The following is a 15,943-nucleotide window of genomic DNA, read 5'->3' as shown; positions in this document are numbered from 1 at the left end:
CAAGACATACTCTCTCACTAAGACACACAGGTCTATGGGAAGAGTGGGCCCAAACTTAAAAGATTGGTAATATGGAAGCATATGTGGTCTTTAGTCATTTTTTTCAGTCAAGTCAGCTGTATATATACAGCATACCTAGTTTAAAAAGGGTTTAAAAAATCATTCAAGTGAATTACATTGCAAATCGGCAATAAAAATTCCCTTACTCTTATTCAATTTGTTCTTTTTAAATTGAATTCAGTGAAATAGGTATACCAATATAGACTTTGTCATGCTGCTTACATCATAATGACTAACAGACTGGATTCAGGCTTGAGAAATATTTAATTTAAAAGGTTTTTAGGAAGCTCTTTCAATAAGGCATCAAGGTATAGGAAACAAGTAGAGATCTTCGAAGTAAAAGTAAAAAACATCTAGGTTTACATCCTGCCTTTGACATTTATAAGCTATGGGCAAATGAAGAATTCAAATAGATGCTTTCCAAAATCTATTTAAATTCTAGGTCTATGGTCCTATGAAATCATTTACCTCTGAATCTCAATTTCTTCATATGCAATTGAGATTATACCATATTCTGGAAACTACTATATGATGTTGCTGTGCAGGTCAAATGAAACAATAAAATTAAATGATATGCATTTTAATTATTAACATGGAGCTAAATCCTTAACTAAGAAGAGGCTGTGTGATGTAATGGATATAGCACGGAGTTTTGAGGCAGAAAAATCAAAGTTGAAATCCTGTCTCCGACACATACTCCTCATTTTACACACGAGGAGACTATGACCAGGAGGTATTAAACAAATTGCCTAAGGTCATATAGGTTGTAAGTGGCAGAGTGGCAGAGCTAGGATCCATTGACCCTGAATAAGTCAATGAACCTTTCATTGTCCCCCAAAAAACTAACATTTATTAAGCACCTACTATGTACTAAGAATTGAGCTAAGTGATGGGAATACAAAAAGAGGCAAAAGATAATTCCTGCCCTCAAGGAGCTCACAATCTAATGGTTTCTTCTGAAAATATTATTCTGATCCATCACTTATGTAGCATTAAGGTTTGCAAAATACTGTACAAATATTATTTTATTTATTCTTATTTTTTGCTAAGGCAATTGGGGTTAAGTGACTTGCCCAGGGTCACACAGCTAGGAAATGTTAAGTGTCTAAAGCCAGATCTGAATTCAGGTGCTCCTGACTTCAAGGTTGGTGCTCTATCCACTGCACCACCTAGCTGCCCCATATCTCATTTATTCTTACAACCACCCAGACAGGTAGATGGCATTATCAATGATATTTTACTGGGGAGGGAACTAAGATATTAAGCAACATGAATAGGGGTCATAGATATGTGTATTATCCAGTGTTGCAAATGCAGTGTAGACCTCAATTTACAGAGGAAGATTTTAAAGGGATCCTGAGACCAAAAAGTCTGAAAACTCCTGGACTAGACATTCTCAAAAGGACCCTTCCTGCTTTAAATAATATAACCCTATGAAATGTATGGTGTGGTCAGATCCACTCTGCTTCTCTAGAACTGTGGACCTTCTTTCTTTCCCCCGTAGACATTGTTTAAGTTGCCCTGTCTAACTACTGAAAGGACAGTGGAGAGCCAGGGTCGACATAGATGTATTCATGTAAACCTCACAGCAAGTCCTGAGGCTTTTTCATTTTCAACCCTTTAACCTTTCAAAGACCACAAGAAACAATTGTTTATATGCTCTCTAAAAATACCAGTTACATTCATTTCTATTAATAGAAAATCAGATAGTACACCAAGCAGTGGTGTTGTGTATTTCCTTATCGCAGACTATTGTCTGGAGCACTTTAAGAACAGGTTCATGTTCACGGACAAAGCATCCAATTAATTATTCTAGTGTGACTCTAGATATAGATATGGAGTTTAATAATAATGATAAATAACAGCACTTGCATACTTTTTTTAATTTTTTAAGGATTGCGAGGCATTTTACTCATAACAACACTTTAAAAAGTTTTTCAGGTTTGTTTTTTGTTTGTTTTTTTGTGTGTAAAGGAAAGACAGAATCTAGACTTGTGATTTCATTGATGTAAAAATAAGAAACCCTCTGCAAGGATATAAATCAGAAAATCATATGTATCTTATAGTAATAGAGAGTTGTCTGGGACATGGAAAAATTAAGTGATTTGTCCATGACCACATAGTTAGCAAATGTCAGTTGTCATTCAGTCATTTTTCATGTATTCCATGCTTTGTGACCATATTCGGGATTTTTTTTGGACAGAGATAAAAGCTGGACTGGCTTGCAATGTCCTTTTCCACCTCATTTTACAGATGAGGAATTGAAGCAAACATGGTTAAGTGAATTGACCAGGATCACATAGATAGTAACTAAGAAGGATTTGAACTCATGAATAAGTCTTCCTTATTCTAAGCCCAATGTTCTATCCACTGCACCACCTAATTGCTCATACTATATGTCAAAAGTACAACTTAAAACCATATCTTCCTAACTCTAAGAGAGTTCTCTATCTCTCATGCCCAACTGTCTGTCAAGTCTGGTGATATCAGTAGTTCTAGCTCCAATTTATAGTTGAAGAAACTGAGTCTGAGTAACTTGCTTATGACCACACAGTTTATACTAGTCAGATGGGAGAACCCAGTCTCCTACTTTCAAGTCTACCTATCTCTTACCATTCTATTTCATTGGAGCATTGCCCTGTCCTCCTTGCATTATACTTTTTTGTTTCCACCCTCAGGACTAGAACCTATGCAGGCTGCTAGACCATTCTCATGTCTGGGATGAGATGTCACCGTCTCTATTCCCTTCGGTGTAACTGAAGACCACTAGATCTTACCATCTGCCTTGCTTCTGGTCTTCAGACCTTTCAACACTACTATCTAACCTACTGACATAACCAAAGAACTACTGGCCCTTGCCATCTGACATGCTACTGCACCCTAAGAACTTTTAGTTTTTTCCATTTGCCCTTTTTTATGTTATGTCCCTCAATTAGAATATGAACATCTTGAAAGCAGCTTTCTCTATTTATATTCCTAGCATGAGCACAATGCTGTGTACATAGTAAGTGCTTAATAAGTCCTTTTCCTTTCATCCATTCCCTCCCATGTATTGGTGGTACACTGGCAAATCATTTCTGAGATTCATTTCATTCACATACAAAATGAGGCTGTCATCTCAGAGGTATAAGGAAAGCATTTTATAAATCATAATGCTAAAAGCAATAAGACCTTAGAGTCAAGATTTGTGCCCAAATACCAGCTCCAGCTTACTTTCTACATGATTCCAAGCAAGTCATATAACTTCTCTTAGGTTCACTTTCCCTTATTATCTCTCAGATCAGGGACTCAGGAATCAATGGCCTCTGTGATCTGTTTTAGCTCTAAATCTATGATCCTATGAGCTATAAAAGAAACTTTTCTAAGAGCTCCTTATATTGATAAAACAGGTTAGTTAGAAGAAAAAGATGAGTACTATGTAAATACATGCTATTATTAGAGTCCCTATCAGACTTCCTTATAGATAGACATCAATTTAATTCTGTTTATTGTTCCATTTTTCATTTGCACAGGGATAATGGAGGAATCATAATGTTCTAGTCATAACAATCCAAACTGGCTTCTCTGTTTTTCCTTAACTTTGAAGCTGTTTGGGAGCTTTTTGCATAGTTAGTATATATAGAGCACCACATTGAATGAAAATGGGGCTTATTATATTGTGTGCGCACATAAGCAGTAAAAGAAGAGAATAAATTTTATAAATGATCATTTATGTTGGAAATATTATGGTTAGCTCTCCCATGGGCAAGGTGCTTCATCTACCTGTATGTCTGCCTATACTTATGAAGTAAGTGATTATCATTGCCTCTGACCACATAGGTTATTGAAAAATTTAGTGAGGGGGCTTCTTATCCAAGCTTCATCTTATAAAATAAGTGTTCAACTGGATAAACTCTAAGGTTTCTTTCAGATCTAAGTTTATGAGTCTGTGATTCCCTGGGTTTTTGAAATACAGTATTTAGAGGATGGACATATTACTATTCTCCAGGCTGCTCTCCTCTTTAACTATCATTACCCAGAAACCTCTTCATCCTAAAAATTCACTTTTAGCCCTAAAATACACCCACAGGAAGTCCTTTTCACCCTTTCAGTCTCTCCCTCTGATTGAATAGCTCCTCTCAGAACCTCCATTAAGAAGGATATAGATAATCTCTGTCTGCAAACAGAAGTTTTGTTTTTCTAAAATACCCCAATACCAAATGTCTTTATTCCCCTTCCTCCTTTTCAGCTTCCTTTCACATTTTTATAAACCCATTAGAAATAAGCTCATTTACAAATAAAGACAGATTTAAATAATTGGAAAAATATCAATTTCTTATAGATAGGCCAAACATACAATAAAAATAACAATTCTACCTAAATCAATCTACTTATTCAGTACCATAACAATTAAACTGCCAAAATAATTACATAAGAGCTAGAAAAAAAATAACAAAATTCATGTGGAAGAACAAAAGATCAAGAATATCAGAGAATTAATGAAAAAATTTATAAAGGTGGTCTAACAGTACCAAATCTAAAACTACATTATAAAATGGCAGTCCTCAAAATCATTTGGGACTGGCCAAGAAATAGAGTGGTAGATCAGTGGAATAAGTTAGGTACACAAGACCGTAGTCAATGACTTTGGCAATCTACTGTTTGATAAACCCAAAGAATTCAACTTCTAGATAAGAACTCTTTATTTGACAAAAATTCCTGAGAAAACTGGAAAATGGTATAGCAGATTAAACATAAACCAGCATCTCACACATTATACCAAGATTGAAATGGGTTCATGATTTAGACATAAATGATGATATTATAAGCAAATTAGAGAGCAAGGGATAGTTTTTCTATCAGATCGTTAGAGAGAAAAAGGAATTTAATTAACCAAAGAAGAACTAAAGAACATTATGATATGAAAATGGATAATTTTGACTACATTAAATTAAAAATGTTTTGCATAAACAGAATCAATGCAGCCAAAATTAGAAGGGAAGCAGAAATCTGGAAAATGATTTTTACAGGTAGGGTTTATGACAAAGGCCTCATTTCTAAAACATATAAAGAACTGAGTCAAGTTTACAAGAATATAAGTAATTCCCCAATTGATAAATGGTCAAAAAATATAAACAGATAAAAAAATTTAAGCTATCTATAGCCATATAAAAATACACTAAATCACTATTGATTAGAGACATGCAAATTAAAACAACTCTAAGGTACCACCTCACATCTATCAGATTAGCTAAAAGAAAAAGATGAATGTTGGAGGAGATATGGGAAAACTGGGACACTAATGTATTTTTGGTGGAGTTGTGAACTGATCCCACCATTCTGAAGAGCAATTCAGTATTATGTCCAATGGGCTATAAGACTGTGTATATTCTTTGGACCAGCATTGCCACCACTGGGTCTATATTCCAAAGAAATCATAAATGAGGGAAAAGGACCACATGTACAAAAATATTTGTTGCAGCTCTTTTTGTGGTGTCAAGGAATTAATCATTGAGTGGATGCCCATCAACTGGAGAATGACTGAATAAGTTATGGTTTATATGAATATAATGGAATATTTTTGTTTTATAAGAAATGATGAGCAGGGTGATTTCAGAAGCCTGAAAAGACTTACATAAATGGATGCTAAGTAAAGGGAGCAGAACCAAGAAAACATTGTATATAGTAAAAGCAAGATTATGTGATTATCAACTATGATAGACTTAATTCTTCTCAGCAATACAGTGAGCCAAGATAATTCTGACTTGGGATGGGAAATGCCATCCATATTCAGAAAGAGAAGATGGTAGTTGAATAAGGATCAAAGCATATTATTTTCACCTTTTTTGTTTGTTTTTTTCTTTCTAGAGATCTTTCCTTTTTTCTTTGATTTTTTCTTTCACAAAATGACAAATATGGAAATATGTTTAAAATGATTGCACATGGATAACCAATATCAGAATGTTTGCTATCTTGGAGAGGAGAGAGATAAGGGAAGGAGAAAAACTTTAGAACACAAAATCTTACAAAAATGAAAGTTGAAAATTCTCTTTGCATCCAATTGGAAAAATAAAATAAAATACTATTGAGGGGGAAAAAAGAAGTAAGCTCATTAAGAATAGGGTCTGTCTTTCTGGCTTATTTGTATTCCCAACAGCCTAGAACATAAAAGGACTTCATCAATGTTTGCTTATATGATTTGACTTATTGATTCCTTATACCTCATCAACAAGCTGAGAGGAGTTGGACAGGAAGCCCATAAGGTCCCTTGTGATCCTAAATCTATGTTTAGGGAAAAAAAATAAATAAAATGCTAGTGAACAATATTATTGAGTAGCATCCTAAATTTGTAATCAGGAGGACTGAGTTCAAATTTGGCCCCGATACTACATTTATGATTATGAGTAAATAAAGTAACATAACATCTTATAATTTCAGGGTTCTTACCTATAATACAAATGTAATAATTCCCTAAAGAGATTTTGAAGGGAAGTTGATAAAAGAATATTATTAAGCTTGAGAACTGATTAAAAGGTGAGTTACTATAAATTTTTTTGGTGAACTCTTCATTATGTATAGCACTCATCTTCCAAAGAACTGGAAACATCTTCATATCCAGGCCATTCATTATTTTACCAAGTCAGCATAGTACAAAGGAAAGCAAAATCACAGGACCTGGGTCCAAATCTAATTAGAGGAGGTCACTCAGCTTCAGTTTCCTATTCTTTAAAATTAGAGAGCTGGATTAAAATGGCTGCCAAAGACCTTTCCAAATGTAAATGTGGTACTATGTTTGGAAAACTGAGTCACAAAACACCCAAGTGATTTTTCCCAGATCACATATTTGGTTAGGAGCAAAGATGAACCTACAGCTCTTGTTTCCTAGCACTCATAGCATTTTTTTTCTACTAGTTCACTCTTCTCAGTACTCAATCTTTTTCTTTTTCCTATGGGAGAACTAAAACCATTTTGTCAGTAGGCAAATTGAAAATAGGCTTTGCCATTGATGTGGGTATAAAATTAAGCACAGCACTTATTACCTTGAAATGTAAGTGTCAGCTACTAAACTTCTAAATTTTAGAAGATCTGTTTGAGGGGGGGAAAAACACAGATGGTCTATTAGCTATTTCAGTTAATTCCCCCACTTTCCTCAGACATCATTAGCTTCCTCTTCTAATTATCGCTTGTGTCTCGGGAAGGATAAGACAAGTGTAGTCAATTCTGTTGCAGGTCTCTCCTTTTGTCTCCCAGGGTGACCAAAAGATTAAGGAAAGCAGTCTTAACCATTTAAAAATATTTCTTTTCAAGACGAATGTCTATCTTAATGCTAATGGTCCAGCTGGGTCTGTATTGACCATGGACTTATAATTTCTTACTCATACCACTTGAGAAGTAAAATACTGAATATATTCACTGATGATTAAGGCCCTGGTGCCACCCATTGGAAAAATTCCATTTCTCTTCTATTACTTGTCTATGGGTTAATTATATTAAAAATGAATGATCATTCAAGATTTTCTTCTTCTAAGGTTTCTAGCAGCAGAAAAATGCTTTCAATAAAATCATTTAAGTTATTCCAGCTTATACTAATAATACACTTAGAATAATCCACCTTACAATAATAAATACACCAAAATTGAAAGAATCTATGATATTTTCAGCATGGAGAACTTATAGGGAAGAAATACTTGACCAATACAGATCATTACCAATGTAGAACTTAGTAGGTAAGCCTAATGCATACCAAGGATAAATGGCTTGACCATTTAATGTCAAAGATAAGAAGTAAACCCAGATTTTCTTATTCTGAATTTACTAATCTACTCAATAATCTATTCTGTTTTTACAAAATAATAACATCAACAAAATACTCATATCACTAAAATATTTCCAGCAAGAGCTTTCCACAAAATAATCCTGTGATTATTAGATAGGGTGGACCTCAGAGCTTGAATAATTAATCCCCTAATTTTACAATTGAGAAAGCTAAGGCTTTAAAAAGGCAAAATGTTTCACTAAATATTATGTAGTGAATTAGTAGCCAACCTAGAATCCAGGTCTCTTAATGTGTTATTTAATATCTTTTTACTATTCCACCATGTCTACCATTCCCAATAACTCATGGGACTGGTCTTTAACAAAATTCCCAAAATTCTATGCCACTAGCATTCAGTTTTACTGAATTTAATTTAATTCCATTAATATTCAGGACATAACTCCTGTTCCTCCCCTCTAGCAAAAAAATCGATTCAAATCACCTTTATTCATAAGAATCGCCATGATCTGAAGCCACACCCTAATCTATGATGTAACATCATACTCAATAGGTTTACAGATAGAAATGGAAGAGTCCTTAGTCTCTATCAAGCAAGTCCCACGTTTATAAATAAGGAAACCATGAAATTAAGTGGTTAAATGATTTAACTTCACTCCACTCCACAGTTTCAACCTTAAGTCAGACAGCCATCACCAGCTAAATTATTTCAAGAGTTTCCAAATTGTTCCTTTTGCCTTAGGATGCTCTTCATTGTAGTTCATCCTTTATATTGCTGCCAAAGTAATTTTCCATAAGTACAGATTTGACCTTATCACTCTCCTATTCAATCAATTCTAATGGCTACTTGTTGTCTCAAGGATAAAATATAAATTCATCTGTTAAGCTTTTCAAGCCCTCTGCAACTGACCTCAAACTGTCTTTCCAGACTTGTCAGACATTATTCCACTTCCTGAAATTCTGAGATCCCCATTAAGTCAACCTTCTCTCTGGAGCTCATAAATGACTTTTTATCTCCTCTCTCCATGCCTTCAGACTGGTCATCATCCTATGAAATCCCTCTCTTGTTTTAAAATACAGTCCAAGCACTATCTCCTATATGAAGCCTTTCCAGATTCCCTTCAACCATTAGCGTCCTTCTTCCAAATTATTTTGTGTATATTTTGTCCGTGAATCAATAAGCATTTCTTAAATGTCTGCTATTTGTCAGACCCTGTGCTAAACTCTAGGGAATACCAAAAAAGAAGTGAGAACTAGTCCCTGCCTTCAAGGAGCTTATAATTTAAAGGGGGTGGATGACAAGCAAATAGATATGTGCAAACTATATAGAAATAAAATAAGAAATAGTTAAAAGGGGGAAGGGACTAGAATTGAGAGGGGTTAGGAAAGACTTCTTGTAAAATATGAGATTTTAGTTCAGGCTTAAAAGAAGTCAGCTAGTGAAAATGAAGAGGAAGAGTAGTCTAGGCATAGGAGACAGCCAGAGAAAATGCCCCAGGTAGAGAAATGGCATGTCTTATGCATGGGAATGGCAAGAAGGCCAGCATGATTGGGTCAGAGTATATTGGCAAGAAATAAGATCTAAGAAAACTGGGAAAATAGGAGGAGCCTAAGTTGTGATGGTCAAGTCTGGCATATATATGAATATGTATTTATATGTCTGTGTATGAACATATGTATATGTATATATATATGTGTGTGTGTGTATGTAACTAGACATATTTTGTTCTTGGCTTTGTAGTCCCAGGACTCAAACAGTGCCTGGTTAACAAATACTTTATGGATTGATTGATTATCTAGGGTCACACAAATAAGTGTCAGAAGTAAGATTTGAGCCCACATCTTCTTGATTCTGGCCCCAGTACTCTATCTTTATTGAACAAAGGCCCAATACAATATTTTAACTTTGAGTAACATACCCCATGCTCTTTCTTCTCAGGGATAATCCAGTTCCATTCAAACAGTCCAGATCTGACTTTTCACATTCACATCCTTGTCTGAACTTGTGACTTGCCTCCAGCATTATTTTGAGTGTGTCCTAAGAGAGTTTCTTAATAACTCAATGTTATTCCTTCTTTTTACACGTAGCCTAGAACTTGAACAAAGATGGAACTGGAATAAGCAGCTCATTTGGTCTGAACTGTATCCCTCCCTCTATGATTAATTATTCACTATGTTAGGGTTAAGGTACAACATCCTTTATATTTAGTTAAAGTGACCTCCAGCTACAGTTTAATATTTAGGATAAATGGGCTGGAATTAACCTTAGAAAAGGGGTTTTTAAGGCCCTTGAGGGCATTGATGTAATTAAATTTGGCCATGTCAAGTATAGCAAATATAGTACCACTACAAGAAAATGCTATCCTGGGACAAGTGGACACAAAAGAAAAAGTCTTATCCCTAAGACTCCCCCCACAATGTGTTTTGCTCAGAATACTTCATACTGCCCTAACTTTGCTATGATCTACTTCATAACTTTTTTCTGAGCCTTGATCATCCTATGACTTTTAATATGATGAAGCACAGTATTCTGTTTCCTCTGTTGGGGCATATTCTAGATCCTTCTCCTTTCCCCAGAAGGGTTATCCCTAAAGCCCTCAAATCCCTTGCCCCTTATTTTCACTTATACCTTACCAAATCTCAACACTATATTACCCTTACTACTCTTCTTAAGTGCTACTGAATTATTCTGATTGGTACAAATTTCTGTTATCTTATATCAGTTAGCCCTCACTGCAGCAAAGTGATCCTGTTTCTCTTTCCTGATTCTCTATCTCACTCCCCACAATGGCTGTCCCAAACCTTCTCTTCTCTCCTTAGGCTTTCCTTATTACCCCTTTCTCTATTCTTTCATAATAGGCCCTAACCTCATATATACTGTAGGGAAAAAAAATGATCCTAATATCATCCTCTGTGAACTTCTTTTCACCTACAAAAACATAGTCTTTCCACTCTTTTCTCCACCCTTTGCAATATAACCACTTATTTCTAAAACCAAAACTGCTCTCTCCACACTAACAAATGATTTCTTTTTTTTAATTAATTTTATAATTACAATCCTTCTTGACAATACATATGCATGAGTAATTTTTTTACAACGTTATCCCTTGTATTCATTTTTCCAAATTTTCCTCTCCCTCCCTCCACCCCCAACAAATGATTTCTTAATTGCCACATCTTTTCTCATTCTCCTTCTCAGTCTATAAAGAATTTTGTATTGTTGATCACTCTCTTGGTTACTCTCTCCTTTCTAAGTTTTTGTGACACTTCTCTCTCTTTGTTCTTTTTGCATCTGTCTGACCTCTCTTTCTCAGTCTCCTTTGCTGGATGGTCATTAAAATTATACTCCACAACTGTGAGTATACCCCAAGGTTCAGTGCTGGGCCTTCTTCTCTCCTTTACAGCATAGAGTTTTGAAGAGTTGTTTAGTGCCTAGCTTTTTAAATTGTAGTTTGCAACCCCTATATGTGATCCTGTAAGTAAATGTGAGGGTCACAAAATTATGATTTGTTATCAGTAAATATTTCATTTTTGTACCTATTTTATATATATTGCACCCTCACAAAAATTTTTCAGGTAAAAAGGTGTCACAAGTGGGAAAAGTTCAAGGAGTCCTCGTCTAGAGCACTTAGAGAAAGGTTGAGTAACTATATAGTCATCCTATAATTTTTTCAAATTATAGAGTTATGAATCATTTTAGAATTTTTTAAAATTCAATATTCTCTTTTTACATCTAATTTTGTTTTTATGAAAGGCAGCAAGTACAAAAAAATGAAATATATTTCCCAGAACTATGATCAGTTGCTCTTTTTCATCAGAGAGGAAGAGATAATAGTTCTTCCCCTCAAAGAGCTTATGGTCTATTGAGGAGAGGTGAAAAACAAACAGCTATAAAGGATGTTTGTCATCAACATAGAAATTGAGGAGAACTTGGAAAAATAACAATTCAGTTGGTCTTTAAAGAATTCTTACTTTAAAAAGTAGAAAGGAGGGGGAAATTTTCTACCCACAGGGAAATTCAAGTTCAAAAGCTTGGAACCAAGAGAAAATAGGACTGGATCATGTGGTATAAAGTAATAATTTGGCTGGAGCATAGAGAAGTGAAAATCAAACTTATATTTGGCTCCAGGAAAAATGAATAGAAGTTGCAAAGAAGATAATTTTAGCTTAATGTTAGGAAATAAACACAACAATCATAATGTCCAAACAATTAGAGCCATCAGAAGTGGAATGGGCTGACCCAAGGGGAGGGAGATTCCTCCTCATTAAAGATCTCAAGTAAATTCAATATAATGACTTGCTGGGAAAGTTAACCCCAGTATGAAATGGGCTAGAGGGCACCTGGTCATATATTGCATAGGGTGCTAGGTATAAAATCAATAATTCAAATCTACTCTCAAACATTTACTAGCTTTGAATCTAGGCAAGGCATTCAACCTCTGTCTACCTCCATTTCCTTAATTGTAATATGGACATAATGATAAGCATCTACCTAGTAGTGTTCTAATATGAATCAAATGAGATTATATTAATGAAAAGTATTTAGCACAGTATTTGTCACTTAGTAGGTGCTATATAAATACTTATTTCTTCCCTCCCTACTGCCCCTGCTGAGATTTCTTTCAACTCTGAAGTACTATGATTAGATGAAAAGATTAGCATGCAATCATCCTAGAAAGGTATGGAGAGTTTTGAATGCCAAGTACAAGTTTGAATTTTAAAATGAAGCAAGAGGGAGCTACCAAAGCTTTATGAGCACCAGGTGAATGAATATGGTAGACAATAATATGGCATAGTAAAAAAAAAAAAAAAAAAAAAAAGACTGAATTTGCAATGAGAAATTGAGTTGGAATGTTGGTTCTCTTACTTGCCTGCTATATGATTTTTAGGCAAATCATTTCCTTGGACCTCAGCCTACTGATTTGTTTTTTTTTAAGATGAGAGAAAGGGTAGATGAAGTGACTAAAAAGTAAATTTCAGCTCTCATACCTATGTTCCTGTGATCTTTTGTCATGAAAAAGGGCAAATAATGACTTGGAACTCAGAGAGTTTAGTTTCTGAAACAGAGCATGAAAGTCTGTCCTTTTAAGATACAACAGAACTCAAAAGGCTAAAACACTAAGGCATGTGAACTGGGCTTAGATAAAACTTGTTTGATAATAATAATGGCTATCATTTACATGGCAATTTAAGAATTGTAAAGTGCTTTACAAACATTATCTCAGTTTATTCTTATAACAACTCAGGGAGGAAGATGCTATTATTAATCTCCATTTTATAAATGAGGAAGCAGACAGAAATTAAATGACTTGCCTAGAATTTCAGAGCTAATAGGTGTCTAAAGATAGATTTGAATACTGGAAAGTCAGAAAGATTCCCTGATAAGTTCAGGGTTCTGTACTACCTACCTGCCTCTACAAACATTAGGTGCCAGTCAGTACAATAAGCCTAGAGGATTGAATATGTTCCTGGGAAGTGAAAATTCATTGGAGAGAAAGGTTGATTAACATTCTAGCAAACTCAGATTCATTCACCTTTAAGGGTAAACCACCTAGAGTAGAATATAAGTCTAGAATGTAGTATAAGTACTAGGAGAAGATGGAGACCCACCAGAAAAGTCTGGTAAACTTGAGTATTTTTGTGCTCAGATGTGAGTCTTTTGTGGGGCTTAAGGTGTTAAAAAAAACAAACAAACAAAAAAAAAACTATCCTATGTTTGATGTTTTATTAACCTGAGTTCTTTCCTATGGATTGAGAGCCCATAGAAGTTTACCTAAAAGCCAAATTCTCTACACCTAGGAGAGGATAAAGGCACAGAGAAAAATGTGTGAGAAATTCCCAAGATTAAAATCCATTTATATGAACCCAGAGTTTGGCTTATAGGCCATGGTAACCCATATATAACCCCATCATCTCTTCTTCATCCTTAAAAACAAACTACAATCAGGTTACCAATATAAATGCAAAGGTGTTAGCATTTACAGAAGCTTATCTATTATAACATCAATTGGAGTTTGGCAAGCAGATCTTGACAAATCAGATTTGTAAGGTTTTCCCCATGTACCTCATATAAATTTATGGCATTAGTATTTCTCTGCCAACATAAAAAAGAGACTACATAAATATATAGTAAATATTTCAGAGTTGCCAGATCCCGTGAGAGATTAAAAAGATTGAAAGTTCTCTTTTAAAACGGAAGCAACTATAAATAAGTTTATACATGCAGCATAGCAAAAACAAAAAACACATCACTCTTGGGGCACACAGTCTGTCCCAATTGGGTCAAAGATTACCAAACAATAACAGGGCATTCTTTTTACATGAGTGTGAGGTGGGGGTGGGGAGGAAGTGAACCAAATACTACTGAAAAGGATTAAAGAATATCTAATTGAATCTGATTTGAGGCTTTTAAAAAAAATCAGCATTGCAGGATTTCACAAACAGCTTAAACACGATATAATCTGATCATTAAGATCTTTCCAATAAAGGGGCATTAGCAGTTTTCAGTATGTCTTAGATATCAAAGGCAATTTTGCTTCTTCCAAGAAGCCATTTCAATGGAGCAGTGATCCACCTAAAGGGATGTGATTTATCGTGGGGGAAAGTGCCCTCACTTATAGAATTTGGTGACCATTTATTTTCATTTATTTATTCAAAGACTCATTTCTTCCACAAGCAATTATGAAATTCCTACCATGTACAAAGTATTGTGCCTCTGCCCTAAAGGAACTGAGATCTTTTTGAGGAAAAATAACACATACAGGAATAAATAAATACAAATCAAAACAAATAAAATCTAAATAGTTTTAGATTTATAATCTAAATTATATGCTGAGGAATAGGGACTAAATGAGGATTCATATAAGAGGTGGTATCCAAGCTGAGTGTTAAAAGAATCTAGAAATTCCAAGAGACAGAAAAGAGGAGAAAGAAGATTCTAGGCATGGGAGACAGTTAGGGCAAACAGAGGTAGGAGATGGGATATTGTGTACAGAAAAGGGGGGAAGGAATAAGCACTAATAAAATACCTACTGTATACAAAACATGATACTAAGCACTTTATAAATATTATCTCATTTGAGAAGACCAATTAGATCAGTTTAGTTTAAAAAGGCATGAAAAATATGAAGTCTGTCTGGAAAGAGAGATTGGAACCATTATTGTTCATTTTGAAATTCGAGTTAGTTTCTCAAGTTAAGTCAATAAGCATTTAGTTCCTGATATGTACATGGCACTATGCTAAGCACTGGAGTTAAAAAGAAAGGCCGAAATAATTCTCTGCTTTTAAAGAACTCACATTATACAAGCCATTACCTAATTGGTTAATTTTATTGCTTTGACCTAAATGGTCATATGACCAGGATATGAGCAGACAGTTTTCAGATGAAGAAATCAAAGCTATGTATGAAGAAGTGATCCAAATCACTTTTGATGAGAGAAACGCAAATTAAAACAACTCTAAGGTACCAACTTGCAGCATTTATGTGGACTAATATGACAAAAAAGAAAAAAATGGTAAATGGTGTAAAGGATGTGGGAAAATTAGGACACGAATGCATTGGTGGAGCAGTGAACTGATTCGGCAATTCGGGAGAATAAGCAAAAGAGCAACCAAACTCTACATATATATTGATCCAGCAATATCACTATTAGGATTGTATCCCAAAGAGGTCATAAAAAAGGAAAATGAGCTTACACGTACAAAAATATTTATAGCAGCTCTTTTCATGGGGTCAAAATATCACAAACTGAGGGGATGCCTATTAACTGTTAATGGTTGAAGATGTAATATGTGAATATAATGGAATACTATTGTGCAATAAGAAATCATGAGCAGACAGATTTCAGAAAAACCTGGAAAGACTTATACAAACTGATGCAAAACATAGTATATAGTGTCAGAAACATTGTAAAATAATCAATTTTAATGACAGCCCTTCTCAGCAACACAATGACCCAAGACAACTACAAAGGACTCACAAAGGAAAATGCTATCAGCATCCAAATAAAGAATCTATGGACTCTGAGTACAGATTGAACTAATCTATACCTTCTTTCACAATTGTGATTATTTTGGAAATATGTTTTATATGATAGCATATGTATAACCTATATCAAATTGCATACCAG

At 34.6% G+C, this 15,943-nt stretch overlaps 1 long non-coding RNA gene across 1 annotated transcript in view; it reads right to left on the bottom strand.

Moving 5' to 3' along the window:
- LOC141545865 (uncharacterized) overlaps positions 1-15,943 on the bottom strand; it is a 55,888-nt gene that overhangs the window by 13,297 nt on the left and 26,648 nt on the right. The window contains exon 3 of the long non-coding RNA XR_012483163.1: positions 9,733-9,908. This is a non-coding gene — a long non-coding RNA (uncharacterized LOC141545865). The remainder of the gene's footprint in view (positions 1-9,732; positions 9,909-15,943) is intronic.

Source organism: Sminthopsis crassicaudata, chromosome 6 (assembly GCF_048593235.1).
Source record: "Sminthopsis crassicaudata isolate SCR6 chromosome 6, ASM4859323v1, whole genome shotgun sequence".
Classification (NCBI taxonomy): domain Eukaryota; kingdom Metazoa; phylum Chordata; class Mammalia; order Dasyuromorphia; family Dasyuridae; genus Sminthopsis; species Sminthopsis crassicaudata.
This window is presented reverse-complemented; position numbering and strand designations above follow the sequence as displayed.